Raw genomic sequence first — 15,129 nt, 5'->3', positions numbered from 1 at the left:
TATCCTGACCCTCCCTCCCCCTGGCAAGCCCCCACCTCCACTCGGCCTAGTCTGGAAAGCGGTCTAGTCTGCAAAGCCAAGCCAAGAAACCATAGAGAGAGAAGCTTTCCTAGGTGCAGTACCAGTGTAGCCATTGCTAGAGGGCACTGTGTTGCAATCTCTCCTGTGCTCTTCCGTCTGATTTGTGAGTTCTGAAACATGGGGTTTTGGGGTTTTTACCTGACATAGGTGAAAAAATGTCATCCCAGCAAAGTGAAACACTTATATAACCCCTGCCTAAGTAAATGTTAAGGCTGTTAGCAGAATGCAGAAACACAGCAACATTATGCATTTTTATTTATTTATTCATACTAAAAAATATGTGTCTCGCTTAGCTTTCTAAGAGAGATGCTCAAAGTGGCTAACAGTGTACAAGGAACATCAAAAGAACAATGAGCTGTATCACTGAAATAATAAAATAACATATCACTAAGTTAAAATCAGCTTAAATGGAAGCATGAGTCTTATGGTTAAGGCATTTGCTTTTCTTCACCACAGGCCAAGAATTTGTCAGTAATCCCATTTCTATCACTCATTTTTATCCAAGGACATATGAGTTGTTGTTTTCAAAAAAAAAATGCTCCAGTAATATAGTCTTCTTCAGTTCACAGTAGGATAATCTTTCTTCATATGGGCAAAATGATAATGTGTACACAAGCTCTGGGGGGCATACTTCATGCCAAGGACAATTACTCTTAAAGTAGCAACACTCCTAGTCCTATCTGGAGATGGAAGGGATAGATCCTGGGACCTTCTGCATGCAAAGCAGATTCTCTGCCACTGAGCTAAAAGGGGCCTCTATATGCAGATAGCTGTGCTCATGTAGGAGTCCCCCTAATGCTTTCAGCTGAATGTAAGAGTGACAGTCAAGTGGGGGTGCTGCAGAGCTGACCTCACAACAACAGCAGCATTGCCACTTGCCCAAGTGGAGTTGGGCGAAATCAGGGCAGCGTGAGTGCTGGGTTGGCTCCACTGGTATGGTTGTTCCACCTCGACCTTGCTGCTACCATGCACCATCCTGCATTATCTTGGCAAGCACCAAGCATGTGGCTGTCAGGAGGCTGGTATTGCCCTCCTCCACCAGCCACACCTGGTTGACTGAGCAAACACTGGGTATATTTACTTACTTACTTATTTAAAATGCTTATCGATCACACTACATCTGCAGAGATACCAGGGTGATAGGGATGGGAAAGAAATCTGATTTTGTTTTCATTTTAATAAGGATCTATCTATACTTCACAATCTCTAACCAATACACGAACCGAACCAGAGCTATGCTTCAGAATTTTGGCAGATCTCTGGATTTTGTGTGACGCAGCTCTCAAACTAGAACAATGCATACAAAAATGCACATACGAGAGGAATCTGTACATAATATGCACACATTCGTGAAAAGAATATACGTATTTTGATTCGGTGTCAAAAAGATTGTAATGATGCTGTCAGCCATACCCATATTCTACAGATGGGGTACCACTACAGAGAAGGCTCCATCCTTTGTTGCCACATAATGAAGTTATCCTGGCAATGGTTATGAAGAAAAGCCTCCTCTCAAGATCAGAGATGTTCATTGTTCAGTGTATGTTGGATTGAAGTTATGAAAAGGGCTAATATCAAACTGCGCTAAAGTTACTGGAGGATTAAAAAACCAAAACCTGGGTAACTCTGACAAAATGGAAGTCTGTGCAACAAGTCTTTCACTTACTTCCCCCCCCCAGTTGCCTACCATAGACAGATTGACACTTGTCAGTTTTGATTGTTGCTTTCTCTTTCACAGCAAGGGGAAGGTTGAAGGTCTGCTACCTTATCACTCATCTTTTGGCTCAGAGATACAACGCACCAAACCCCTCACTCACTCCTTCAACTCCATCCCCTTGTGTTTCTGAAGATAAATAGAAATAGAGAGGACCAAGAATAGCCTTTGTGGTTCGAAAGACACAAATGAAGACCTTATACTTTTGATTGAACTGAAAAAAGAATAGGAGAAGGTACATTTCTAGGCAAGAGGTAGATGAATAGCTTTGCAAACCCTGGAAGCCAAGCTTTAAAAATAAATTATAGAACCATTAACTTTAAATATAGATGTAAGATATTCAGTGGGCATTGTAGGAGAAGATTTGAATAGGCAGTCATGGTGCGTGTAGTGGGCACCTATTGCAGGATAATTCTCTGAAGTGTTTTGAGGATAATGGATGTAAATTAGGGGTGGGTGGGATAAATCGTGATTGGGTGGTACAGCAGGATGTTGAATTTTTGAGATGAAACTGATTGTTTTCTTCCCAATTTCCTAGAAAATTATGTGCTTTTTTGTCACACAAAGGATTAAACCATGTGTCTGCATATGTTTATAGCAGTTTACAGTAGGATCAACAGCTAACGGGTGAGCACCACTATCAAACACTTCCTGAACAATGAAAAAGTGTTTTCCAGATTTAGACTATGTTGTATGTTGGAACCTTTTTAGTAAGATAGAGCGATTAGGAAGGGATATTTTAAAATGCAGAGCATGAGGCCCTGCGTCTGTTGCTGCTGGAACAAATTATAACGATTCTCAGTTCAGGTTCTTTCATCTGAATATAAATGTACCATTAGCTCTGTCATAAGAACTACTGAATGAATGTGGTTGCCGCAGTAAGATCCAAGCCGGATAGATACAAAATTCCATCTGCTGTTTAAGTGCCCTAGCCTGGCAGAGGATGGTGGTTTTCCTGCAAAGCATTGACATATGGCAGTGGTTACAAACAAGGCAATGTGCTGAGAGAGCAGTTAGTACTGATTTTCTTACTACTCCTACAAGTCATGTAAAAGACAGCTTCATGCTAAAATGCCCTTCGATTTACCCATCTGCTGTATCCAAGACTTTTGAAATACAACCATGTTCCTCTAGCCATGTATATTTGTGCAATACTTAGCTCAGCTGTAGACGCAACATACTGGCCTACAGACCTGAGCCTAAGCAAATTTCTGTGACATTGACAAGATACGTTCTATGCAAACAGGGCATTCATAACAAGAAGTATAACAAAGTCTACGGACAAAAAGGAATTAGAATTACTAAGAATTAAATATGTGTCTCTTTCCGTGGGAAATAGTTTTGCATCTGATTCACTGAGATGTCTCTCTGTGTTAATCATGTATGACTGTGAAGGTCTGACTCTGCCCAGAACTTGAATGCACCCTCCCATATGGTTCCCTTTTCAGTCAAAGTGGCCCTCAGTCCCAAAATGGTTTCCCAACCCTGTTGTAAAGGGACGGTTGTCAGCTGGTGTGAAGTAGACTCATAAATAATTATTTCTGGGGAATTTCTGTACAGTTGGAACACTAAAGGAAGAGAACGCAAAATATGGTATAAAACATTGAAACAGGGATGGAAGGAAAAGTGCATATTTCTCTGTTGTAGAGTAATGAATAATATTCCAAGAGAAAACGAATACTCCAAGGGTAATGAATAATATTCCAAGAGAAAACGGAAGGTAGAAATACATTTTCAGATGTGCAAGATGAATATGGTGAACATGTGAGTGCATGTGCAGCCCAACATCCAATGCAGATGCATTTAATATAGTAATTTGCCAGTAATTGAAGCATAGAGCTTGCCACCACAATCCTACTTTACTCAAATGTTGAGTGTACTCACATGAAACATTCTGAAAAGGACTTGTGTCCCTACTGAGTGCTACTCACCTCCTTTTGTGACCAATAGCCCACTGCTTTCCCTACAAAGCTGAAGAAATAGGCCAAAGGGGGAAAAATAACAACCTGGATTGATGTTGTCTATATGGTTTGCTTCCTTCTTCCTCAGTCACTGTTCACAAGAGGTGTGATACAGCAGCACTCCCTCTTGAGCCTGACTCTTACAGAATCTTCTTCTCCAAATTGCATTTTGTCAACCCTAAATTTAAGTGCCTGGGAAAGTTGCTGAGCTGCCTATATTTCTTAGACGGCAATCCAATCCCATACACATATTTACTTCCATGCATAGAATTAGTCTGTTCATGGCAATTCCTACCCCATTCCCTGCAGGGTGGAATGCAATTACAAGTTATAATCTCTAGTAGAGGGAAAAATTATGGCTTGGGAAAATAATGGCTTTTTACTGGACTGATGCCTAAATGTCATTGTCAATATTTGTTTAAAATTACACAGCTAAATTAGCTGGCTAAATGAATTGGTGTAATTTACCTGCCTTATAAAACATGCTTCATAAATCACATGCTTCTAATGCAGAGATGCTCAATGCAGAGATGCTCAAACACTGTATTAACTATCATTAAATGGTTTTCTAGCTTACCATTTCTCAAAACCACACTTTATATGAATCGTCACTCATCACCACAGAAGACAGGGTCCTACAGTTGTTTCTGGGCTTTCATAGGATAGAGATACATTTATATGAATAATAGCCTATTAATTTTGTTTGAAATATGACATGATATCTAAATTAACATTTAAGAATGAAAAAAGATCCCCAGTACCCCTTAGGAAATGTAGTAGCAAACGGCTATTGAAGTAAATATTTCAAGTGCCGAAAACATACTCTGAATATGAGCTTCAGAGTACCTCTGCTTGCTTTAGCCTATACAAATATACAAATATTCTACCAGTTACATCATCAGGGTAAACTCCTAAGCACACTTAGTAAAAAGGAATACCCATTAAGTTGAGTAGGCCTAGCATCTTTATCGTGGAACAATATCATATTATTTTCAACATTGTAGACAGATCATTTGCACTAAGAACCAGCAATGGGACGCATTGACAAAAAATAGTAAATATAGTTAGCTATTTCACCAGAAGTAATAATCACTGCTGAGGAATCCACTTTATACTTCTGTGCTCATTTTTTTCACTAAACTAGTTCAGCAGAAATGGGATTTCCCCCCCTTTATCAATTCAATTATGAAACAAGTTTGATAAAAAGTTCATGAATCCTGCCCAAAGGTATCACTTTAATGTTAGCTCCTCAAAACCATCTAGCGTATCTAAATCTTTCTGACATTTTATACCATAACCTGCAGTATATGACAAGACCTTCAAATGAGATACAATGATATATCTTTGAACTCTGTCTAGATTTTACATGAATATAGGGTAACTCTGATTAACTATGAAACATTGCTGACAGATCCCTCTAAAGCACTGAGAGAGAGTGAAAAGGAGAAGCAACAAAGCTATTGAAGAGTAACTCCCAAGGAGAAGCAGATTTAATAGACAATCTTCTAGGCCTACCTAGATATACTAAACTGCAATTTCAAACATTCCAGTAAAACATAATTTGATATAAAACCATAACTTGTCCAATTTCCCTCAAGTGGGATGGTGTTGTCACTTGCATGGCACATGTCCTTATGGATATCAGAAAAGCAGACAAGCTCTGTTAGAAAGAAGTTTGCCTGACTCATCCAAAGCTCTCAACTCTACAGTCCATGGGCAGGTAGGGTCTCAGCCTGTGTACCAGATTGAGCTGGTGGACAGCAACCCTGGAAGCAGAATTAACCTGCGCCTCCATGAACAGCTGTGAGTCCAAAATGACTACCAGGCTGCACACCTGATCCTTCAGGGACACAGTTACCCCATTCAGGACCAGGGAGTCCCCCACCCCCTGTCCCCCAAAACAGTACTTCTGTCTTGACAGGATTCAACCTCAATCTGTTAGCAGCCATCCATCCTCCAACCGCCTCCAGGTACTCACACAGGACATTCACCGCATTCACTGGTTCTGATTTAAAAGAGAGGTAGAGCTGGGTGTCATCTGCATACTGATGAACACCCAGCCCAAACCTACTGATGATCTCTCCCAGCGGTTTCATATAGATATTTAAAAGCATGGGGGAGAGGACGGAACCCTGAGGCACCCCACAAGTGAGAGCCCAGGGGTCTGAACAGTCATCCCCCAACACCAATTTCTGGACACGGCCCAGGAGAAAGGAGCGGAACCACTGTATAACAGTGCCCCCAGCTCCCAGCCCCTCTAGATGGTCCAGAAGGATGTTATGGTCAATGGTGTCAAAGGCCGCTGAGAGATCCAGCAGAACTAGGAAACAGCTCTCACCTTTGTCTTACCTTCCAAGTCCCGGACTGCAGAATCCGGGACCGGCAGCCATGTGACACCGGAAGTTGCGTCGACGTAACTTCCGGTGTCGCTTTGCCCTTCTATGGGCACCAAAAATGGCCGCCGCCAGCTTCGAAAGTTGCTTGTACGCATGTCAGGAAGTGGCCACTGGGAAAAGGTAAGTAAAATCGGGGTTTTCCCGGAGAAAACGGGGTACTTGGCAGCTATGTCCCTAGCCCGTCGGAGATCATCAGCCAGCACAACCAAGTCAGTTTCAGTCCCATGGTGAGGCCTGAATTGGAAGGGATCCAAATGGTCCGCCTCCTCCAGGCATGCTTGGCGTTGTTCAGCAACCACCCGCTCAGTCACCTTGCCCAATAATGGTAGATTTGAGACTTGGCGATACTTGGCCATATTGGCCGGGTCTAAAGATGTTTTTATGCTTAGCTTTTTTAAAAAAGCAAGAGTTTCTTCTTTCCAATATATATGGAAAGCAACTTGACATGAACACAAGAAGGAGTATTATCTATAACTGTTTCATCTATATCTGTATCATCTATATCCCTATATCTATATCTATATCCATACCTATATCTATATATCCCATATGTAATTCATCCCCAGGAAAACCTGATCTTGAGGTAAGTGGTGAAATGGCCAAAACAAACATTATCAGTAAACTATCAAAAAGTAGGCCTATGAAACATGCCCCCCCAATACAACCTAAAATGGTGTTCCTGTGTGAAAGTATATAAGCACTTGATAGATTCATACTAGTACCTAATCCTTCACTTATTTGTACTATTCCCCCCCCCAGCAATCTTGATAGCCCTATCATTTGAAAGGGAAGTTTATTGTGACTTATCAGCAACCTGTGATTTATGAACTTTTCTGAATAGGATTTACAAGTTAATTGTGTACCATTAAGAAACAGCTGTTTTTACTGGGTCTGTCTGAGGTCAGGGGGACTATAGAGTGTAAGTGGCTCTGTTTGCCCATCTCCAGTAAATTGCTTGCGAGTGACTTCGTAAAGCAGAATTGCTTTTAAACAGACAGTTGCAATTGCTTTCCTAGAGTTGTAAGCTGTTAGCAAACCACAGAGGTTATGTAATGCATGTAAAGCAATTCCTGGGTGAACAGACATAAATTCTTGTGGCACCTTTGCAGAGCATTGAGCTGTTTTTCATACTTATTGTAATCCTTTATGAAAACTACCAGGAAAACAGAGATCAGCATTACAGTCCCAAGGTTCGTTCAGCATATGCATATATTTATTTAGATTTCCAGCCCATGCTATTCTAAAAATGAAATGAGGAAAACCAAGTGGAAAAGTGGAAAACCAAACTCTTGTGTCTCTGTGTACTTGTACAATTTACATGTGTGGATATATTTGCATTATTTTTTTGTTTTGGTTGTGTGTTTTTTTTTAAAAAAAAACCCGAAACAAAAGCACAAATGTTCCTGATTTTTACCCCTGCTGAGCCAGCACCACTGTGGAGTCTACATTATTTTCTCTGTTCCAGCTGGAGAAAACATTTTCTCCTTCCACTACCTGTTGTCTTTCCAACATTGTTAGCTTTGGCCATTAACAATTGCAAATAATGCTATGTTTATGCCCAGTGTATTCCATTATGTTTTTTCCTCCTACAGAAGTGCAAATGGTGGTGGTGAATATGATGGTGGTGATGTATCCATACAACCCATTACTGACATTTTGAAATTGGCAGTTCCTGGAGCAGAACCAAGTGATATCGAAAAGTTGGACTAATACAAGGGAAGAGCTGGCATAGTCTACTCATTCCAAGATCAAAGTAGCAGATAGTTGGCTGAGAGAACAGGACATACTTTGCCAGGTGCCAAAATGAAAACAGAGTCAATCAATCAATCAATCAATCAATCAACAAAGTACAAAATATAAAATTCAAGATCACAGCCTCTGTAGAACTAATGATTGATTATTTACTATGCCAACCTAGGAACAAACAGTCACAGCAGGTTTGACAACAATCAGATATTTGGTCATCTGCTCAACAATATCTTTATTAGTGCTCTCAATAAAGATACTCGAAATGATCTCTAAGGATTGACCAAGAAACACCCTCATAAGATAACTAGGATACTGTTATAAGAATTTTGAGGTCATATCTATATATATAATAATTGTTCATAAAACATGTACATGAATGTACAGTACAGGCACATGTCTGAAGCAGCACAGGAAGACAGGCCTTTCTGACACCATTTTGACTCTCTCTCTGACCAGGTGTTCCTCTGCAAGGAAGAAGGGGGGTGGGGGGAACCTTCTCATTGTCTCAGGAATTAAAGTGATAATCCCTGGCATCCTGATACCTGGGTGCCAGACAAAAGGGTGTGATTAACTTGGCTGGGAAACAGGGAAATGTAAATATCTCTCTTTTTTTGTTGATTAGGTTTTGGGGGCAGGGTCCAGACTGCTCAGATTACTGCCACCAGACCTCCCCGTTCATGATGTACCTATGGTGAATCTAGGGAGGGGGGGTCTTGGGCTACACCCCTTCTGTGACATATGGATGATGCTTCTGGGGGGGTGGGCTGAAACCAATTTCAAATTTCTTTTTAAGGGCAAGACATCTTTGTTTGGGGTTCCTTCCTTGTTCTCCTGCGTGAGAGGAAGGACCCTGTTGCAACAGCGAAAATAAAGGCTTTGCTTCTCAAACTTCTCTGGTTGGCCTCTGTTATATTCTCCAACCGATGGAGAACCCAATAAGGGAATAAAGGCAGATTTTTGCCTATATCAGAACCATCATAGCATAGATCATATGTTCTCTAACCCATGATAGAATCTACAGAAGAATAACATATGAGAGACTGTTTCAACCCTTGAATGGTTAGAAGGACAGCACCTATCCTTGAAGGGGACTTTGGGAAACCTTCCATGTAGGATCTTAGAGGATAAAATACTAACAGAGGCCAGCAAAATTGCTCTTCCGTTCTTAAGAAGAAAATTTAGATACGGCATACATTTATTAGAGTCAAGCCCAGTGATCATGGTCCATTAGCTGACACATGTAGCTCCTGCAAATTTGTATCTTTTATCCTCCACTACTAGCAAATGACAAGGAGAAAAGCCAGAGATATGCCAGAGCAATTAGAAAGGCAAAGGAGCAAATTCAGAGCCAATAATGAATAGAATATGTCTGTGCCAACAAGCTTAATGAGCTAATTCATAGAATCATAGAATTGTAGAGTTGGCAGTGACCCAGGGGTCATCTGGGGTCCAACCCCCTTCAATGCAGGAATCACAGATAAAGAATCCCCAGCAGATGGCCATCCAACCACTGTTTAAAAGCCTCCAATGAAGGAGAGGAATTCAAGAATTCTTGCTGTACCATCTGGGTTGGACTTGGCTAATTTTCTCTGCATCATACAGTTTGTAGAATCATGCAATCAGAACTCAAGGACCATGCAGGAATCAACTTATTCTAGTCTATGGCCATCCCTGATGCAAGATTGCTTGGGCCCTCGTTTTGAAAACACCATAACCTGAATTGGAATCTGATGAAGAAGTCTGAGGAGAGTAATTTGGATGCTATCGCCACCACAGGAAAGTGCCTTTCTTTAGCAGCAATCCACCTGAATTCAAAAGGTGGGTTGAGCCAAAGAAGGGCCCGAGAAGATCTTAACTAGCAGGCCACTTTGTACATATGAACAGACTGCATGGCTGCAATTACATCTGGCTGCTCTTCCCTAAATACCTAAACCATTGTGTGCTCTGGATCACAGATGAAAGTAAGTTAAATTCAATCTATTAATCTCAGAGCAGGGGAATTGACTGAATTTTGCTTGTACTAATGTGCAAGATCCCATGTGCTAACACTTTAATCCTACTTAGGTTACACAGGGTACATTAATACCAGTTATGGTGTCTCCGTGTATAATTGTAGTCATTTTTTTGCATGGAAAGCATGTTCCTGTAGCAGTTCCTAGAAATAGGTTTTCCTTTCAAAGCCATTTCCCTCTCCCTGCTTTAATAATTTCTCTTGCTTCATACAGAGCAGTGAACAGTAAATCAAGCCGTCTGAGCACTCAGTTTCTCTCCTAGGCTATTTGACTTCCACAGCAAGCAAGAACTAATAGCAGGCTTAGGATCTTGTCTGTGTAATATGAAACAGAGAATCACACACAGAACTGTAAAACTTTGAAGTACTTTGCATACACCTGCCACAGGTAATAGTGCTTGATTCGAATTTGGCATAGTTATTGTTTTAAAAGCAGGGTGACCTCTTTTGTCCAGTTAAATTCTTTTTGATTCTGTGCATCACCTTGTCAAGTGAAATGAAACTGGCTGAAAATGAATGTGAAACTCTCCATTTTCCACACCTAACAACTTACGTTAAGCATAAAGAACAAAGCATTTAGTAGGGGTTATTGACTTTAATTTCCTTTTTTTTAAAAAGCCCATTAAACATGGATATGAAGGTTATAAGCATAAAGAGGAATCTGCATGATGACAGTGAAAGGAAGTGGGTTTGTATCAAAAAATTCCAATATGCATATTGATATATATATATATCCATATTCATGGCACATAGTTGCAGTCTGCGAAACAGCTTCTATGCTTTCAGCATGCAAAGAAAAGTTTGCTTATTTATTTTTTTTAAAAGTAGGCATTTTTTACCCATGTTGTGTATCTTGGATTTCAAGCCAAAACCAAAAGGGAGCCAATAGTGGGTTATTATTATTTTGTTGGAAGCTGACCAGAGTGGCTGGGGAAACCCAGCCAGATGGACGGGGTGTAAATAAATAAATAAATAAGGCAAGCAGTGGGACAGAGGCACTCACCCTCTGATCATTTGTACTGCTACTGTTTACCAAGTGTTAGGGAGGAGTACAGTAATGCTGGTGCAATGAAAACATATCAGAGGGAGTACTGGATTGGGTCCACTAGTGATTTGCAACATTCCAACCTCACTGCCACCTTCCTCCTCTCTTCTACCTGCCAAAAAGCAGCAGTGATGTGAATGGTGAATGACCCCAACACTGGTCAACAGGAAAAACAACAAAATGAGCCAAAAAAAATCCCCCCCCCAAAATAATAATAATTCAAAACAATTTCTTTCAAATACATAAAGGTAAATGTAAAGAACCACTGACAGTTAAGTCCAGTTGCAAACGACTCTGGGGTTGTGGCGCTCATCTCGCTTTACTGGCCGACGGAGCCGACGATTGTCCACAGACAGTTTTTCCGGGCCATGTGGCCAACATGACTAAGCGGCACCTATTTATCTACTTGCACTTTGACGTGCTTTCAAACTGCTAGGTTGGCAGGAGCTGGGACTGAGCAATGGGAGCTCACCCCATCGCAGGGATTCGAACCGCTGACCTTCCCATCAGCAAGCCCTAGGCTCAGTGGTTTACTACAGCGCCACCCGCGTCCCTTCAAATACATAGCTGCTTTAATTGGAATTTAATTTAAGCGGTTTAGTCATTTCCTTTATAATGAAATTCTTCCTCCTTCATATCTACCCTAATTTCCACTTGATACTTCTTTTAATAATTTTCTTTAAAGTACTGAAAAGATACTATGCAAAGGCTATAGCTGTCTTCTGTTTGACAGCATGAAGCAACAGAATGGACTTGTGCCTGAATTTCCACGATAAACACAAGTTCCTTGGCATTTTCAGAGTGTGTCAGATGCTAAATTCAATTAAAACTAAACAGTTGCTTTGTAATGTAATCTGTTCTCTAATCTATTTTCTAATCAGATCAAATACAGCTTTATATAATGTAGCCATTGGCAAAATACACTGCCAGGAACCTTTATGTTCACTATCTGTTGTTTAGAAGGCACCAGATTATGATATAATTATAAGGAAGTAAATGATCATCGGGAAGTCATTAGTGAAAACATTTTGCAATAAGGCTCAATAATGGTACCAGAATCTGATTGGTGTTCTATTGCACAACAAACCCTGAGGCCGTGTCTGCACTGCCATGCTTCCATTACGACCCTTAACATCTTATTTATATTATTAGTTACGAAGAAGAAGGAGAGAAACAGAGTGGTAGCAGCAACTTGTGCTTTGTAGCATGTAGTTTTTAAGTCCTGAATGTCTACAGGAATGGTTTTATACCATGCCACAAGAATCCTTGTTATTATTATTATTATTATTGCTGCAAGAGACTAAGGGTGCTTCTACCTGGAAACATGGGCGTACCCAGCGAGGAACAGGGGGGCAGCTGCCCCCCCTGAAGCAAAAAAAAAATATTAAATGGTTATAAAGTGATTAAATGAAACAAAATTAGGTAGGGCGATGGTGAATAATCAGTTGTTTACCACACTGAAATGGTGTAAAAACCGAGAAGTATCTAGAGCCACCTAGTGACTGGTAGAGGAATCTATGTCAACCAGCCATTGGGATTCAAGGGAGGGAGAGGTCTCTAGAAGGCTCTAGCAGAGAGAAGAGGGAATCTTCTAGAGGGGTCTGGTGAGTTCTGCGTCACTAAACTGAGCCGCCCACCGCTAAACTGAGCCGCCCGCTATTAGTTTACCTTCTTATTTACATTTAGAAGACATCGAGGCTGCCTAAATGGATATAAGAAACTGGTTCCAAAAAGGCAAGTTAAGTAATTTCTGTAGAAAATTAAATTTTAAAGGGTAAAGACCTGGCTCAGAAGTACAATTGGAGAGGACAGACTGACTGGGTTGTGTTTGATGAGCATCCATCAGAAATTCTTCAAGGAAAATCAGGACTGGATTGAAATGAAAGTTTTTAACAAGTTTTCTTCAAACCCAAGAAAAATGATATTGGTATAAGACATGTAACTAGAATAAAAATTTTAAAAAATATATTCAAGCAAATAATTGTAATAACTACCGTAATAAAGCACTGCTATAATGATATATACCCGGTAATTTTTTTAAAATTTTTGGTTTCATTCACCTTTTCCGTGCTGAAATGTCACAACCTGAATGATCATGGCTCCCCCCGCCCCCCCCAGTTTTGATCCTGGGTACGCCCCTGCCTGGAAACCTACTGATCTTTCCCAGCTTCTCTTTCTGCTTTCGTTGGAACGCAGAACAGAATCTGCACCTTTCAAGATTATATTTCTTTTACATCCATGGTCTCCCATCCACACCAGTGGCTGTTGCATGTCTGAAAATGCCCATTTGGGGCATGCATCCTTACCTTTTCCCATGCTTCCCACGTACTACCTGTTGCACTTCATTGAGCAAACACAAACCAGGGGTGATGTTTGTAATTGTCCAGCAGCAGTTTGATGTACAGCTGCTCGTACATTTTACGAACATCACACCTGTGACACCTGCACTTGGTGTTTACATTTTTAAAGTGGTGGGGAGGCTCAGGACTGGGGGGAGGACACTGAATGCAGCTCTCCAGCCTTTCCATCTGACTCTCCCCAAACCACACCACTCACTGGCCATGCTCTGCATCCTTCTTGAAAGGCCTGTGGTGAGAATGCTTTTTGCTTGCCTGGATGGAGGATAGAGAGCATGTAGAAACTTTTGACTTTTATATGGTTTACATGTAACCTACTGTGCAAAGTTACAGGTAAGTAGCTGTGTTGGTCTGACGTACTCAAAACAAAATTTTAAAAATCCTTCCAGCAGCACCTTAGAGACCATCTAAGTTTGTCATTGGTATGAGCTTTTGTGTGCATGCACACTTCTTCAGATACTGTGCAAAGGTAAGAGTCACACCTGTTACTCCAGCCACTTTTGCTTCTTCCACAACCCACTTTCCATCTGACCCAACCCACCACTACTATTTGGCACCCCTGCTGGAAGGTTCCTCATGAAGAAATACAGCCATCTGGCTGAAAAACCTTCCCCGTCCCTGTTTTAATAATAGCTGAGCGGGACTTGTACGCCATCAACTGGCTCATACTAGGATGTTTAGTAAGGCTCCTTCCCTTTTTGCCCAGTGCAGTGGCTGAAAGACGAACCTGGGGCTGTGTGTCAAAGGACGAAGAGTGGCTTGGCCACAGTATCACAAGACCGTGGGCATCACAGGCTAGGAAAGTCTTATTCCCTTCCTTGAATGTCACTTATATTGGTGATTCTTTTGGTGGCCTTTTTGTGCGAAACTGTTCAATGGCCCATGAGCAGTGGAGGAAGCCGCTCAGGCACCTGGGGTAGCACGCCCAGGGGCGGGGCAAACTGCCCATAGGGGCAGGGCACACCACGGGGCCTCTGGAGTCTGCCTGCCTCCTCCCACGCAGCTGCGCTATAGCTGGGGTGGAGGCAGCAGGCGGACTGTTTGGGCAGCCTGGAGCCTACGTGCGCTCAAGCCACTGTGTCTGTCTCTCCCAGGAGAGACGTGTGGCTTGGGTGCGCTGCAGGCCCCACGGTGGGTGCCTCCTGGCATTTTGTCACCCCCCCCCCTCAGTGGTGACACCCGGGGCCGCCTGCACACCACACACCCCTTCCTCCGGCCCTGCCATGAGTCACTGTGGTAAAGGCTTTTCCTGGGTCTCACAACTCTGGTCAGCTGAGGCAGGTGACTCTTGATAGTGCTCCACATCCAGCTCAAAAGTTCTCAAAGCCCTAAGCAGATGGTCTCCAGAAAATCCCATTACTTTCAATGGTGCTCACCTAATCTTATTCCTACAGCTAGGTTCTCTGTGCCTTCCTGCCACAGGAGAACAAGCCTCTGTTTAGTGCCACTACCTTCACCTGCCCAGGATAAAATCCTGCAGATCATTAAGGAAAATGTCATTTCCAAGATCTCATAAGTAGGTTCCATTAGTGCAGGCATGTCAAACCTGCGGCCCTCCAGATGTTTTGGCCTACAACTCCCATGATCCCTAGCTAGCAGGACCAGTGGTTGGGGAAGATGGGAATTGTAGTCCAAAACATCTGGAGGGCTGCAGGTTTGACATGCCTGCATTAGTGCTATGCATTTCAACCCCAGCATGCTTGAGCACAGGGTTTGCAAACATGCCACTCCCAGATCCATGAAGTACCAAGTAGTTCTCTTGGTTCACTTTTTTGCCAGCCTTGTTTAACATTCTAGGGTCTAGTTCCCCTCTCC

The sequence above is a fragment of the Zootoca vivipara genome, chromosome 4, assembly GCF_963506605.1.
Source record: "Zootoca vivipara chromosome 4, rZooViv1.1, whole genome shotgun sequence".
Classification (NCBI taxonomy): Eukaryota; Metazoa; Chordata; class Lepidosauria; order Squamata; family Lacertidae; genus Zootoca; species Zootoca vivipara.
The sequence above is the reverse complement of the archived record's forward strand: the minus strand, read 5'-3'. Positions refer to the sequence as shown.